General features: G+C 43.0%; 1 long non-coding RNA gene across 1 annotated transcript; it reads right to left on the bottom strand.

The window, feature by feature from the left end:
* Nucleotides 1–13,900: 13,900 nt before the first annotated feature.
* Nucleotides 13,901–14,670, bottom strand: LOC128506603 (uncharacterized). Its single transcript, XR_008355739.1, has 3 exons — nucleotides 14,631–14,670; nucleotides 14,153–14,245; nucleotides 13,901–14,036 (listed from the first exon to the last, which is right to left on the bottom strand). It is a non-coding gene; the product is annotated as an uncharacterized LOC128506603 (long non-coding RNA).
* Nucleotides 14,671–15,317: the final 647 nt, after the last annotated feature.

The raw sequence follows: 15,317 nt of genomic DNA on the forward strand, positions 1-15,317 counted from the left end.
TAACTAAGATGTGGAGGTTACCTTAACTGCGTGAAATTCAAATGATGAAAAACTGAGATGAGACAGGGTGATAGGCGAGAAGGACCATCTCTTGGACAACAGGAGACCCGTACCACCACCTCTGCCAGTTTCTCGTGGAGTGTGAGAGAATACATAGGCAGAGGATAGGGCAGCCGCTGTAGCTGAGTTCTGAGGAGATATCCAGGTCTCAGTTAGTGCCAGAAAGTCAAAAGAGTAATGAGTAGCTAGGGCAGAGATAAAGTCTGCTTTCTGTACAGCAGATTGGCAGTTCCAGAGCCCACCTACCACCAGTGCAGGACAATGAGACAGTACTGGAGGGTAAAAGAGGTTTCTGGGAGATCTGCCTCTGCAGTGTGAGTAAAAGCATCTTGGTCTGTGAGAACTGACAGAGATCCAATTTAGAAAACTAAAGCACACTAAAGTTTGAGCTAGATCCACCTTCAATATATGTAGCTAAGCCCTGCCCACAATTCACACCTTAAGGAAGCCTGAAACTACTCTTGATTAATTACCTGAGAACAAATTGCTTTAGACCTACTTTAATCACACTGCAATCAACACTACCAAACAGCAAAAACTAGGTACAGTATACAGTATGAACTAATTGTGTTTTCAAAAACAGTACAAAAGTTAAAAACCTACCTTACCAGTGGAGAAGAATCCGATTTAGAAAACTAAAGCACACATTTAGGGGGACATGCCTGACACAGTAGGGACATGCCTGACACAGTTCTACCAGGAGCTGATCTGGAGGCAGCACCCTTTTTTACTCTTTAAATTTTGAGGATAAGCTTCTTTGCTCAGTGGCATTCCTGGATTGTCAAACTGTTTATTCTGTCATGGAGAGGAGCCCAAAGATCCTGAAGAGGAACCTCATTTTCACCATCTGGACTGGAGACTTATTCGTTCAGTCACTACTCAAAGTTAATGACTAAATGCGAGGATACTAATGCAGCTAGATGAATACATCAAGACAGGCACACCAAATTCAATTAAATTAATTCATTATACCACTTATCTTGTAAAGGGTCACATGAAGCCTGGAGCCTATCCTAGAGGACTTGGGGCACAAGGCAGAATACACTCCGAACAGGGTCTTAGTCCATTGCAGAGCATAGAAGCACAATTTTACACTACAAGAAATTTGAATATGTCAATTAGCCAACTCCACATTTCTCTGAACTGTGGGAGGAAACGAAGTACCAGGAGGAAACCCACCATGCATGGGGAGAACATGCAAACTCCATACACACAGACCTGAGGTAGGAATCAAACCCTCGACCATGCAGGTGCAAGTTGATAAGCAAACTGCGGGACCAGGTGGTGTCACTACAAATCAGTCCTTGCAATACCAGGACAGGTGCTTAAGTCAAGATAAAGTTCACTCTCACTGAGGACTTTGACTTTTACTGATTAGGGTATAAAAACAGTACTGAGTAACAGCAGTCACACATCATTACAGAATCATTGCCCTCAAAAGCCCAGTCAGCTTTATGGTCATCAAAGTGAATTGTCCTGTCACCACACAAGCAGATCATAAAGGCCTTCATGCTATGAGAACTCTAACCAGAAGTAAGCCACCAGAAGGATCTATGACCCAATCTCATACTCTTTATTTCTATGATATGCGAGAAGATCCCAAGACAATTAACACAAGAAGCGCCGTGCCAGTGTAACCTACTTTTAACGCGGTTCACTGGTCATTTGACCACCTATTGTTTTGAATGGGAAGCTGTTGCTGACACACAATGATCGCTAGATGGCGCTTTCACCCAAAGCAAAAAGTTTAGCTTCAAGACAAACTTGCACTTGGACAATGCGCCATTCATTCCCGTGTTGATAATCAGCGTTTTTTTTTTTTTCATATTCAACTGAGAAAACCTACTACAGAGTCTCTAGGGGGAGTCACTAAATCTCTACTTAATTTTATAACGTTTTAAGAAAATTACTTAGTTCGTTCATTCTATTAGAAGCTTCTGAATTTATCTGATGTTTTTTAATGTGACAGTGCTTTAGATGGGGCAGGAGCAGCGATGTAGTTTGCTAAAACAATGTAATGACCCCTCCTGAGGATATAAAGCTTTATTATTGTGTTTGAATGAATCAGATTTACCACAGCAGATAACAAATTATGCTATGTCATAACCGAAGCAAACACCGCAATTATGCCTCATTTCGTTCGATGTTATTAGGCAACGGACCACGCAACTATTCAGGAATGTGGAAATGTGAAAGTAATGTGTGGCCACTCAATAAGAACTAAACCAAAGATTTGGTAAGTACACGGGGTGTAACATCTGCATAGTGACACTAAACAGCTGAACAACTTTACTTTTCTGTTGTGGTATTATAAGCACCTCGGCCGCTGCTGCTGTGGAAATATTACGCTATGGATATTAAATATAGAATATTTTACTAAAACAAAAACTAATACCATTATAAAAATATAACATATTGAAACGTTTATAACTTATCGAAAACGATTCGATTAATTTGCAAGATGTATTTATTTTATTTACTTATTTATTTTTTACAGATTACAAGCCTATATATAACTAAGGGTCCTATTTATATGATGTCGTCCTCGATAATGATTAGAGTTTCAGGTAAATTTCAGGTAAAAAAAAAGATCTTTCATGATGAGTGTGTGTATGCATTTAAATATACAGTAAACAATAAACACTGCCTTTTGCAAAGTGAAAGTGAGTGCCGTTGATCAAACGGCTGATAAACGCACTTGCAGATCTGAGCAGATTTATCGATAAAACTGCAGACATTCTCCCCCTGAAATGCAACAACCAAATATATAGTCTATTCACTGAATTTAAAACAAATTAACAAGACCGAACAGATGTTTCTGCCTAAAATGTATTTTGTAAAAACATAAAATAAATAGAAAATAAAATGTTAGATGGTACCAATTAAATCAGGCTTCATATTTGGATTTGATACTTTGAGTATAATTCATACATTTACTAAATATATTCAGATTTTGTAAAATAACAAAAACTGATGTCACCGTTTCCTTCCTCCTTCCATTTGTTCACATTCCCATTCTTTCCTCGTTTAAATCAGTGTATTTAAGTGAAATATAGTTTGCATAAAGGTCTAAATATTCCTTTTTATTTATGGACAGGTGTATTATGTTTGATCTGCATTATTGCATTATGTTTTAAGACATGCTTCATTTACCTTAGTTAAATTTACATATTTACACCTTACAGCGTGGACACACTGAAATTTAATGCTACAAAAAGAAAACAAATCATCTGTTAAAAATAAAAGCTTAGAGATGACCATTTTGTCATATTTTTGTGTTTATTGGATCAAATTAAAACATAAGTATTTTTATTTCTGATACACATATGTGTTACAATAATGGTCGTTAAGGAATTTAGTTTCTCCATTCAAGCTATTTATTTATTTATTTATTTATTTATCTACATACAGTAGGTTCCTTACTAAAGTGCGCTGTCATTTCACGCAGTACATGGCCAATAAACCAGACAAGTTTGGTATCAAGTTCTGGGTGGCCGCTGATGTTGAAACAAAATACATGTTGAACGCAATTCCCTATCTAGGGAAAGACGACAGTAGGGCGGCTGCTCAGCGGTTATCAGACAGCATTGTAATGCGTATTGTGTAGCCTTTTTTGGGGAAAGAAAGAAATATAACGCTCATGATTTACCAGGCAAAACGAAAGAAAAATGTATGCGTTCTGAGCACAATGCATCAGGCAGTTTCAACTGATAATGGCGAAAAGAAACTGCCTAATACAATTTCCTATTACAACAGCACTAAAGACCTGGCAGCAATTAATGCACATATTCTATATAAACAGTGCATGAATGTGACCATAAGCAAGAGGACCATTTATTCTGGAGTTGGTAAAGGAGCTATGTGCGCACCAGAAAACGGCAAAGGCAGCAGGGGCACAGTATACTAAGCTGTTTATAAAGACACTTATAAACACTGTTTTTCTTTCTCGTGTTTACCTTGTACTGTACAATGTATATTCATTATTTTTATGAATTACTGTAAATAAACTACATACCTATGAGACTCGCGCACATATACACTTAAAAATGTGACCATTGGTACAACAAAGTGACACTTAAATTAATTAGTAGATTTTAAGTGCCAAATGTTTGAGTAAAATGCATTAAATAAATTGTTTAAATTTAATCAAAACATTCAATCATTTGCTATAAAAGCAATAACTAAATTGTGTTGCATTTAGTAATAATATGGTAAATTATAAGTTGATGTAATCAAATGCATTAAGTAAATATAAAGCAATTTAAACAAGAAACAGCCTTACACTAACTCATTATCCGGCCTAAAATTTGTTTCAATCTACTAATAATTTTGTTCAAATTTACTAAATATCTATCTTAAACAAATTTATATTTACTAAAAATATATGTAAAATTAATAAATATTTATAAAATATCCAAGTGTAAGTGTACAATCATATTTTTGCATTATGCTGCTTAATGGAACTAATTTTTCCTGCATTACTACATACTACAATTTACTTAAATAAATTACGGTACCAAAAAACTGACATTATAATTATAAGTAAAGTCACAAGATGGTAATGCAAGATATGTAGTAATGTGAAAACATTTATTTTTGCAACTTGGAAACAAAAATGTTTTCTTGCAAAATGCCAAAATACATTCTGAGACCACTTGGTTAGCATCACTCAGATACATACAGTACAGGCAGTATGCACAGGATTAATACTTACATGTTCTTACAGATCTGGTTTTTAAAAACCCACGTTTTCAGAAAAGGGATCCCACGACTGGCCGTGGCTGCGCACGACAAGCTGTGAAAATGTCCTTCATTACCTGTAGGGGGCAGTCGTGTTTCAGTCTGAAGTATTGTGTGTTTACTAAAGCCGAAAATGTGTTCTCTCTCTTAGGTGCCCATTGACAGCAAGCGACAGAGCTCATAAACGTGTCAAGCTCAAACTGATGTATTTATTCTTCATTTTCTTCTCTCCTTCAATAATGATACTTCTTTGACTGTGCTTTCTCCATTCAGTATAATTATTATTAGTAGTTGTAGTGCTCCGAATTTATTGTTATTATTCTTATTATTATTGTAACGCACCTGCGCGTGTGTGCAAAAAGACTAAAAGGATGTATGATATGTTAGCCTAAAATATTGTAGCGTTTTTTACCGCTAAGAAGGAACTTGGAGAGACGAGTGAGCTTCCTTGCTGCCCAATGCAAATAGTTGGGAGTAATTTATTCAGCACAGCACGCAATAACATGAACAGCACATTCAACAGGTCACACACGAATCAATAGAACACACATCTGACCACACACACACAACCTGGCTGAAACCACCAACCCAAACACCCTTCCCCAACAGTGTGAACACACAACAACCCCTCCCCCAAAGCATGATGGTTGCTAGTCGAAACCCCGCCCACGCCACACTGCCCCCACCCGAGCTGTGACCGTCCCCGGTCACCATGTCAAACTCAGTCTTGGAGGCGTGATGGTTGTCGGCGCTGCCGTTGTGAGTCTTTTTGCGGGGGAAGGAGGGGCGCAACCCTCTTCCTGAGGCAGACCGGCCTCCACAGAGTTCGATGTTTCGCTGGCGTTGGGCTGATAGGGAGCGAGACGGTCCCGGTGGAGCACGACCACTCGCGACCGCCCCGTCAACCGCACCCGGTAGACTATATTGGAGAGCTGGGCAATTAACGTGCAGGGGCTCACCCAGTGAGACATAAGCTTAGGCGAGAGCCCCCTTTTCCTTCCGGGAAAATACACCCAAACCTGCTCCCCAGTAGCAAAGTCTTGCCCCTGGCTGTGAGTATCATACACGCGGCGCTGCTTAACACCGGCGTCCGCCAAGTGTCTATGCGCCAACTTGTGGACACGGAACAGTTTGTCTTTCAGAGAACAAAAATAATCCAACCCGGGCTTCGTGGGTAAATCCAATTGTAAAGGTGGCCCGAACACAAGGTCCACGGGCGTGTGCAACTCGCGATCGAACATTAACGCAGCTGGCATCAGCTGTGAGGACTTCTGCACTGCTGTGCGATAGGCCCAAAGCACAAGAGGCAAATGTTCGTCCCAATCCTTCTGCCGGTCACTGGTAAGCATGGCGAGTTGGGTGGTGAGCGTTTGATTGAAACGTTCCACGAGGCCGTCACTTTTGCGGATGGAGGGGCATGGTGCAGGTCTTTTTTACCCCGAGGCGCTCGCACACCGCCGCAAACACCTCCGCCTTTACGTTACGCTGTGGAACAGCTCCGCGGCCCCGAATCAGCTGAACACCTCATCCACCAGCACTTGAGCCGTGGTGGAAGCGCTCTGGTCAGAAACAGCAAAAGCCTCTGGCCACTTGGTAAAATAGTCCATGGCCACCAGCACATACCGGTTCCCGCGATCGGAAATGGGAAACGGCCCGAGAATGTCTACGCCTATACGCTCCATAGGTGCCCCCAAGTCTTGCAGGGGTGCTCGCGAGCGCTGGGTAGGGCCCTTCTTTGCCGTGCAGAGGTCGCATCTGTGCACAAAGAGTTCGCTATCAGTATGACAGCCCAGCCAGTAGAAGCGAGCACGCAACCGCCGCAGAGTTTTTGTTACCCCAAAGTGTCCCGCACCTGCATGCCCATGAACCATCCCTAACACACGTGCCTGCAGACTCTGCGGCACCAACAGCTGAAAATATTCGCCAGCGCCGCACAGCCGTTCCCAATGGTGGTAGAGTAAACCCACCCACAACGCTAGTCGGTTAAACTGCGAGTGGAGAGCTTTTACCTCTAGGCCCAGGTGAGTGACCGCGGTATAATCCGGTCCCTGGCCCGCTTTAACCCAACCACGTACCTGCTGCAGCCCTGGATCCTTCTTCTGCTCGGCAATTTGCTGTTCACAGTCCAGCCTGCACAGGCGAAACGACTACAGGCGGTGTTTTAGATGACGCAGTAACTCGGCTGCATGCCGGCTTGGAAGGCTGATTACCAATGGGGGCTCTGGAGAACTGCGCAAGGAGAATGTTCTGATTCACGGGGTTCGGAGAGTGTTTGATGTCGCAACCACCCACGCGCTCTTCCACCCGCTCGCAGTACCGACAACGTCGTTGCTGCACGGCCGGCGAGATAAAGCATCGGCGTTAGCATGCAGTTTTCCTGCTCGGTGCTGAACGGTAAAATCATAGTCCTGCAACCGCTCAAGCCAGCGCGCTAACTGCCCCTCGGCCTCTTTAAAACTAAGCAGCCACACTAGCGAAGCGTGATCGGTCCGCAGCAAGAAGGATTGCCCATATAAATACGGCCTAAAATGTTTAAGAGCCGCGACGACCGCCAGCAGCTTGCGCCGCGTGATGCAGTAATTCCTCTCCGGTCCAGACAACGCGCGGCTGAAGTAGGCGATAGCATGCTCTTTGCCCTCGGAAACCTGAGACAGGACAGCCCCTAGCCCTACATGGCTTGCTTCCGTGTCGAGGATGAATATACTAGATGCGTCAGGATATTCCAGAACGCGCGTGCACCCTGTCCCAGCAAAAACGGCTGGTTCTTTCTCGTAAGCCTGTGCAGCGGGCTGGCGATCGTGGCAAAATCCTTCACGAACCAGTGATAGTAAGAGGCTAACCCGAGAAAGGTGCGTAGCTGCGACACATTTATCGGTTCAGGCCAAGTCTGTACCGCAGCAATTTTGGCTGGATCGGTGGCAATTCCTTGAGCACTAATTACGTGTCCCAGAAAAACGGTCTCTTGCCGCAACAGCTGGCACTTTTTGGGATTGAGCCGCAAATTCGCCCGGCAGATAGCCAGAAATACCTTCCGTAGGTGAGCTAGCGCGACCTTAAACTCCTTGCCGTGCACCAGTAAATCGTCTAGGTAGACGACACAAAGGTTGCGAGGAATGTCTGCCAACACCATGTCTCCATCAACCGTTCAAACGTAGCTGAAGTGTTACATAGGCCGAACGGCATGCGCCGAAATTGCCATAGCCCTTGCCCGATCGAGAATGCTGTTTTAGGTTGTGTTTCTGGGGCGAGCTCTACTTGCCAGTACCCGCTACGCAGATCTAACGAGCTAAACCACGCCGAGCCCGCAACGTGTTCCAGCGCATCATCTATTTGTGGTAACGGATAAGAATCTTTGCGCGTCACCTCGTTTAATCACCGGAGGTCAACACAAAATCGCCACGATTCATCCTTTTTACGCACAAGCACAACCAGTGAAGACCACAGTCCGGACGCTGGCTTTATGACGCCCGAGTCAGCCATCTCATGCAACTTTTGTTCGGCGATAGCTCGATTAGCTAATGGGAGGTGTCTCGGATGTAGCCGAACAGGAGCTGCATTACCCGTATCGATCGTGTGCTGCACCAAGCACCAAGTCATCTACCGCAAAAATGTCCGCGAACTCGTGCAAAAGGGACTTCTCGGTGTCGGTCTGTGTCTGACTTAACCCCACACTGCTACGCTGCATAAGCTCGGCCATTATTCTCGCTCGGTCTGCTACCGGATGTTTACATGGGCGGTCCACCGGAAGTTCCGCCCCCCTGGTGCGTGCTACTAACACGTTCGGCTGTGCTTTGGGCACTAGCAACCTGGCTAACCCGAAGTTACCACGCAGAGTTCTGTCAGCGATATTCAGTACCGCACCCTACCTTTCCAAAATGTCCAACGCCGAGATACAATCATCCTCGATGTCTGCCACAAAGAATGGATGAGAAAGAATGATTGCACCTACTTGTATTCGCACTGTGCGACAGGCCCGTATCTCCAGATATCTCCCCAACACGGTGCGAATGTTCAAGGCCGGGTTCGGCAGCATACAAACGCGCTCGCCTTGTTCCAATAATCCCCAGTGCAGCAGCAAAACTGTAGAGCTGGTGTCTACGAGCGCCCGTAGCAAAACGTTGTCCAGGCCACAGTTCACATAGACCCCCGTGCGATTTCCTACACGTCCCGACCGGAAGTTAAATCCAGCAGTTGGGGAAACAAAGACGGCTGTAAGAAGCGGCTTCCCCTCGGCGCCCCCTGGAGCTAGTTTAACGGCTGCTGGGGTACGCTGTCCTCAGGCCTGAGAACGTTGCACAATAGTCCGGGGGTCCCTGGCCTCAGCGTCATCGCGAAATCTCAGAGGCTGGGTCGAGCCTAGCCACGACTAGGTTCACCTACTGAGCCGCCCCGAGCCACAGGAGATCGCTCGGCTCTTTCGCCGTGGTGCTCTGCCATGATGGGCTCAGCACGCTCTGCCTTACGCAGCGCCTCAAACAGGCAAGCCGGTGCCGCTAACCGGATGTGCTCGCAAAGCCGCGACAGCCAGAGTCCCCGAAGAAACGCACAACGAGCTAGCTCTTCCTGCTTGTCGTGCTCGAATTCTGGGTAGTTCCGGCGCGCGAGACATCTTAGGTCCATGGTGAACGCCCCCAGTGGCTCGGAGGCGCACCGCTCGCTGGTCGCTAGCTCCTCGCACGCGGCCTCCTTACGGTTAACCGGCAGTGGAGCAACTCTCGCACCTTCGCCCAGTCCTTCTGCTCATCAGCCCCGAGGTCTTCCAACGCCCGGAGCGTGTCACCCTCCAGCGAGAGGGCCACCCGGTCGGCTGTTTTCGCCAGGGTCCAGCCCGCGAAGTCGGCGGCTAGCTTCACTTGGGCGAGAAACGCGTGGGGTTCTATGGCGCCCTTGTAGGAAGGCAGGCGCAGCTGCAGGTCGCCTTGCCGGCTAACAGCGCACGAAGCTGTAGCTTGCCCCGGTGCCTGCGCTGCGTCACCGTAGGAACCCCGCCCTGAGGTCCAGTGCCGGAATCTGAAACGCGCTGCTCTGCCCCGGTCGCCGCTCTTTGCTCGCGGTGGCCCTGTCAAGGAGGGGTTTTCCTCCTCCTTAACTGTTCTGCTATTTGGCGGCCTACTTGAATTCTCCGGATGTCCTCCGGGGTGCGCTCTAAACCGTTACCATCCCACTTCTGACACCAAATGTAGCGTTTTTCACGGCTAAGAAGGAACTTGGAGAGACGAGTGAGCTTCCTTGCTGCCCAATGCAAATGGATGGGAGTAATTAATTTAGCACAGCACGCAATAACATGAACAGCACATTCAACAGGTCACACACGAATCAATAGAACACACATCTGATCACACCCACACAACCTGGCTAAAACCACCAACCCAAACACCCTTCCCCATCAGGGTAAACACACAACAACCCCTCCCGCAAAGCATGATGGTTGCCAGTCGAAAGCCCGCCCACGCCACAATATTATTGTTTTATTGTGTTTATGCACTTTAAATATACACTAAACAATAAACATCGCCTTGTGCGCGTGATTTTGATCAAAAGGCTGATAAACGCGTGCGCAGATGTGAGCAGATTTATGGATAAAACTACAGACATGAAATGAAAAAAAAAAAAAAAAAAAAAAATTACCCTCTGAATACAACGCGACAGCACGCAGAATCCCCGGGCTTTGACTGCACTTTCTCCATTTGTTAGTACTGTAGTAATACACCAAACAAATGCTGGGTTTCTGTAAACACATCGTTGGGTTGTTTATGCTGGGTCAAAAATCTGTGTTATTTCGGGTACTTTAATCACACAGTTGGGTTGCTTTTGCTATGGATAGTAAAAGTGCTGCATGATTAAACTCAATGCAAAAAAAGAAAGAATAAACTTCTCCGTTTTGTCCCTAGACCTTTTGTACCGGTGTTTATGCAATAAACCCATGGGTGAACACGATGATTTAAGAATTTAATTAAAAACGAATATGAGTGGCTTTTAATTAAAATCCAACATTTTAATGGTTAGTGATCGGTGCATGGTCGTCAACTCGCACGTCCTGTAATATTCCATTGTCAAGAGCCGTTTACCAAAGCATTCGCTAGTTAGTAAGTAAGGAAGTAAGCAAATTAAAGATAAATAAATAAATAGCTTTAAATGATACTTCAGCATGGTAAAAGTACCCTAGCATAAGTTATATATATATAGTGAACAAAAATATAAACGCAACACTTTTGTTTTTGCTCCCATTTTTAATGAGATGAACTCAAAGATCTGAAACGTTTTCTACATAAACAAAATAACCATATCTCACAAATATTGTTTACAAATTTGTCAAAATCCGTTATGATAAAAAACTGGAGTCAAGTTGAGACCTCAATGAGGACAACGAGCATGCAGATGAGCTTCCCTGAGACTGTTTCTGACAGTTTGTGCAGAAATCCTATGGTTATAGGACTGTTTCAGCAGCTGTCCGAGTGGCTGGTCTCAGACGATCATGGAGGTGAACATGCTGAATGTGGAGGTCCTGGGCTGGTGTGGTTACACGTGGTCTGCGGTTGTGAGGCCGGTTGGATGTACTGCCATATTCTCTGAAACACCTTTGGAGACGGCTTATGGTAGAGAAATGAACATTCAATTCACGAGCAACAGCTCTGGTGGACATTCCTGCTGTCAGCATGCCAATTGCACACTCCCTCAAAACATGCGACATCTGTGGCATTGTGCTGTGTGATTCAACTGAACCTTTCAAAGTGGCCTTTTACAGGTGGCCAGTCTAAGGCACACCTGTGCAATAATGATGCTGTCTAATCAGCATCTTGATGTGGCACACCTGTGAGGTGGGATGGATTATCTCGGCAAAGGAAAAGTGCTCACTATCACAGATTTTGACAGATTTGTAAACAATATTTGAAAGATATGGTTATTTTGTGTATGTAGAAAATGTTTCAGATCTTTGAGTTCATCTCATAAAAAATGGGAGCAAAAACAAAAGTGTTGCATTTATATTTTTGTTTAGTATATATATATATATATATATAATGAAAATATTTATTTCAAGTAATTCTTAACATTTTAATGGTTAGTGATTGTTGCAGACATTTACACAATTTTTGGGGGAAGGGATTGGCTTGTACAGTAGACGCCCCGCTTTAACCAGCAGATCAAAGGAGCAAACATGACTTGTTTTAGTCTATTCGATAAATACAATGCAACAGCGCGCTCTGTAAAGCCTCGTCACCTTTACGATAGATGTGAAGTTATCAAACCATACCTAACTGCCATCTCTCCTCTTCTTCTCTTCCTCCCCCTCTTTCTTCTCTCCTCCTGTCTCCCCCTTTCACTCTTTCTCTCTCTCTGTCGAGCTACACATGTCGTTCCCGAGCTGCCAGTGATCCAGACTCCCTCTGCCCTCCGGACCTGTCTGACCCATCCTGGTGCCCCGCTTCTGGCTGAAGATCTCGTCACATGGATGCCACGTGTGTCTCTCTGGGATGCGTCTGGTGTCTGAGGATGGTTCTCTCTACCTAGAAGACGGTTCTGGCCTTGACTGGTGTTGGCAACTTATTCTCTGGGGACTTGACAGTTCGATAGTTCATGACTGGAACTTCTTACAAGTCTACCTGGGTCTTCAATAACTACCTGGACTCCATATTAACATCAATTAACATCAGCTATTATAGCTGAACTGCCTCCCACCCTACACACTGTATAAATGCAGATCATTTACTGCTTTCTGTTTCACCCAAATGAGGATGGGTTCCCTGTTGAGTCTGGTTCCTCTCAAGGTTTCTTCCTATTACCATCTCAGGGAGTTTTTCCTTGCCACTGTCGCCCTCGGCTTGCTCACCAGGGACAAACTGACCATTTTGATTCATACAAATTCACAAATAAAATTGAATTGAATTGAATTGAAACCGGTTTAGCTGCTGGGGGAATTCGCAGAAAATGGTTTTAAAACAAATTAACAAGACCAGAGGTCTCTGCCTAAAATGTATTTTGCCAGCAAAACATGTAAAACATGTATGTTTACATAAATAGAAAAATAAACATAAGTAGATATAAAATGTTTAATAGGAACAATTAAATCAGACTTCATAGTTGGATTTGATAGTAAGTAAAAGTTTACGTAGTAAAAGTACCCTAGCATGAGTTAATGTACACCTATATCAAATACAATTTAATAATATATATATACACACACACACATTGATTTATACATATCGCGCAGCTCTTTCTCGCGCTGTCCTTAGCGCGGGGATCAAAGGGCGCAGGGGCATAGCAAGCTTATCAAAAGTGTGGGGGATGAATGTGGTTTGTTTGTTAACAATAAAATTGATGAATACAATGACAGAAGGGTACAAATGGTATTAACATACACGATATAAAAAGCTTTCAATTTTAAATGAGTGATAGTGATACTAGAGTGAAACTAAAAACACACTTGCTAGACTCGCTAAAGATTTAGAATCAGAAATGCTTTAATAATCTCAGGGAGAAATTATTTTGTTACTCCAAATATACAGACATTTTATACAAACAGCATAATGTATATTCAGCATAAAAATATAAACAACTATGTACATATATAAATGCAACCAACAACAACAACAACTGACCAAATAATATATGACCAACTATATCGCTCATTTAAAAGGACCAAAAGTGCTCTTTCTACTCTTCTTACAACAGACAAACTGCTCAGCAACCTTTCCAGTGGGCACAAACTCGTGGAAACCACGTGGAAAAGACAGATAATTTAGGCGTAAAAGGCAAGTCGAATTCCACGTGGATTTGACACATGGAATCCACGTGTTTTTTACCACTTGGAAAAGACATGGATGTTAGCCCATGGAAAATACGTGTTGTGTTCAACGTAAATTCTGCAAAGTTCAAAATGTCTACAACATCCTGTGTAAAGCAGACACAAATCACATAAAAGTTGTAATAACTAATAATTTATTCACATTTTAAAACAAACATTACAAAATGCACATAAAAACTGTGTGGAGTGCATAATACTGAAATAACATAAAAATGTGAATACTAAAAGACTAATTAAACAAACAAAACATCTAAGAGAAGATAGACAACTGTCTCAAACAGCAAAAGAAACAAAATTACAAAAACATTTACTTAACACTTAATAAATTACTCTGCATCCAGCCTTTCTTTCCTCTTAGGTGCATTTCGTAACCGATTGGCAATGGAGCTGAGGGCAAAGGCTTCTGTAACATCATGCGCCTTTACTACACTGTCTGTCAAAGGACAAAAATGTTTAGTATAATTTAGATGCATGGACTGCATTTTATCAATACAATCATTGTTAATATAAAACAAAGACACGACCACAAGGCACTGTTCAATTACTTACCAGTCATTAATTTGCACAGCGCGGTCAAATGATGTTTTATCCCCTCGTGATCCCTTCATGTTTAGTTGAAACATAAGTGAATTGGTAAGGAATCTAAAAGAAAACAAACTTATCTATTTATCTTCAAATAAATAAATGGGTAGAGTAACCACATAAGTTACACTGAAAAGTTCCTTCTCCCATTCTTAGAAATTCAATGGAACATATATATTCTGCAAGTAAATGTTAGTGTTCACTTATAGAACTCCTCAGTGCATATAATATATTATACATGATTATGGTGTTGCATTTATGACAAATTATACCTGGTTATCAAATACTAGCCTGCTTTTATGATTTTTGACAAATTAACGTTTGCAATTGCCTGTTATGCTTCGAAGCCTACGTTAGCTACATACATAGATTCACAATCAAGCTAACCGCGTCGGTAAGAACCTACACTAACTGCCACAGAACATACTAGAATATTACTGCTTACCTCAGTGCTCACCCTGTAACATCACACACAAATGTTCTCTGAAACACAATTGCCACGGGTACTTTGTAACTTTAGCAAACCGCAAATTTAAACAAATTTCGAAGTTTCTAATTTCTTTTTATTAGCTATAAATGTTTCGCGCTTCCACTTAAAAAAACGGTATCCAGGAAAGGCTGATCACTTCGACGCCTATGTGTCGCCTCTGATAGCACATCGATGTTCTAAACTACTTTTTAGTTTGCAAATCCAGTGTACGTTGTAGTCAGATGTGGCATTTAGGCGATCAGTAACACATTTTGAAAATGCCATTTTAGAACACATTTTGGCTCATGTGTTCAACTTTAGAACACATTGGACGCGTCATATGCGTCATTTTATTTTAGAGTATGTTTAATGTTAATTAATGATTGTCACATTTATGTAAAAGCATACAAAATATGCATTTAAAATTAAATCCAGCAACCATCAATAGGTGGTACAAAATTATTTTCCACGTGATATCCACGTGAAAATGGGCGAAGAATAATGTAGATCTAAAACTCCATGTGGATTCCACATTAATTTAGAACAGGTTTTCCACGTGCCTAAAACCACGTGGAATCAACGTGGATATCAGGTGAAAATTGGTGGATCCACCACTTCACCAAATATCCACCAGAAATCCACGTGGATTACATGTGTTGTGCC

Source organism: Clarias gariepinus, chromosome 18 (assembly GCF_024256425.1).
Source record: "Clarias gariepinus isolate MV-2021 ecotype Netherlands chromosome 18, CGAR_prim_01v2, whole genome shotgun sequence".
NCBI classification, from domain to species: Eukaryota; Metazoa; Chordata; class Actinopteri; order Siluriformes; family Clariidae; genus Clarias; species Clarias gariepinus.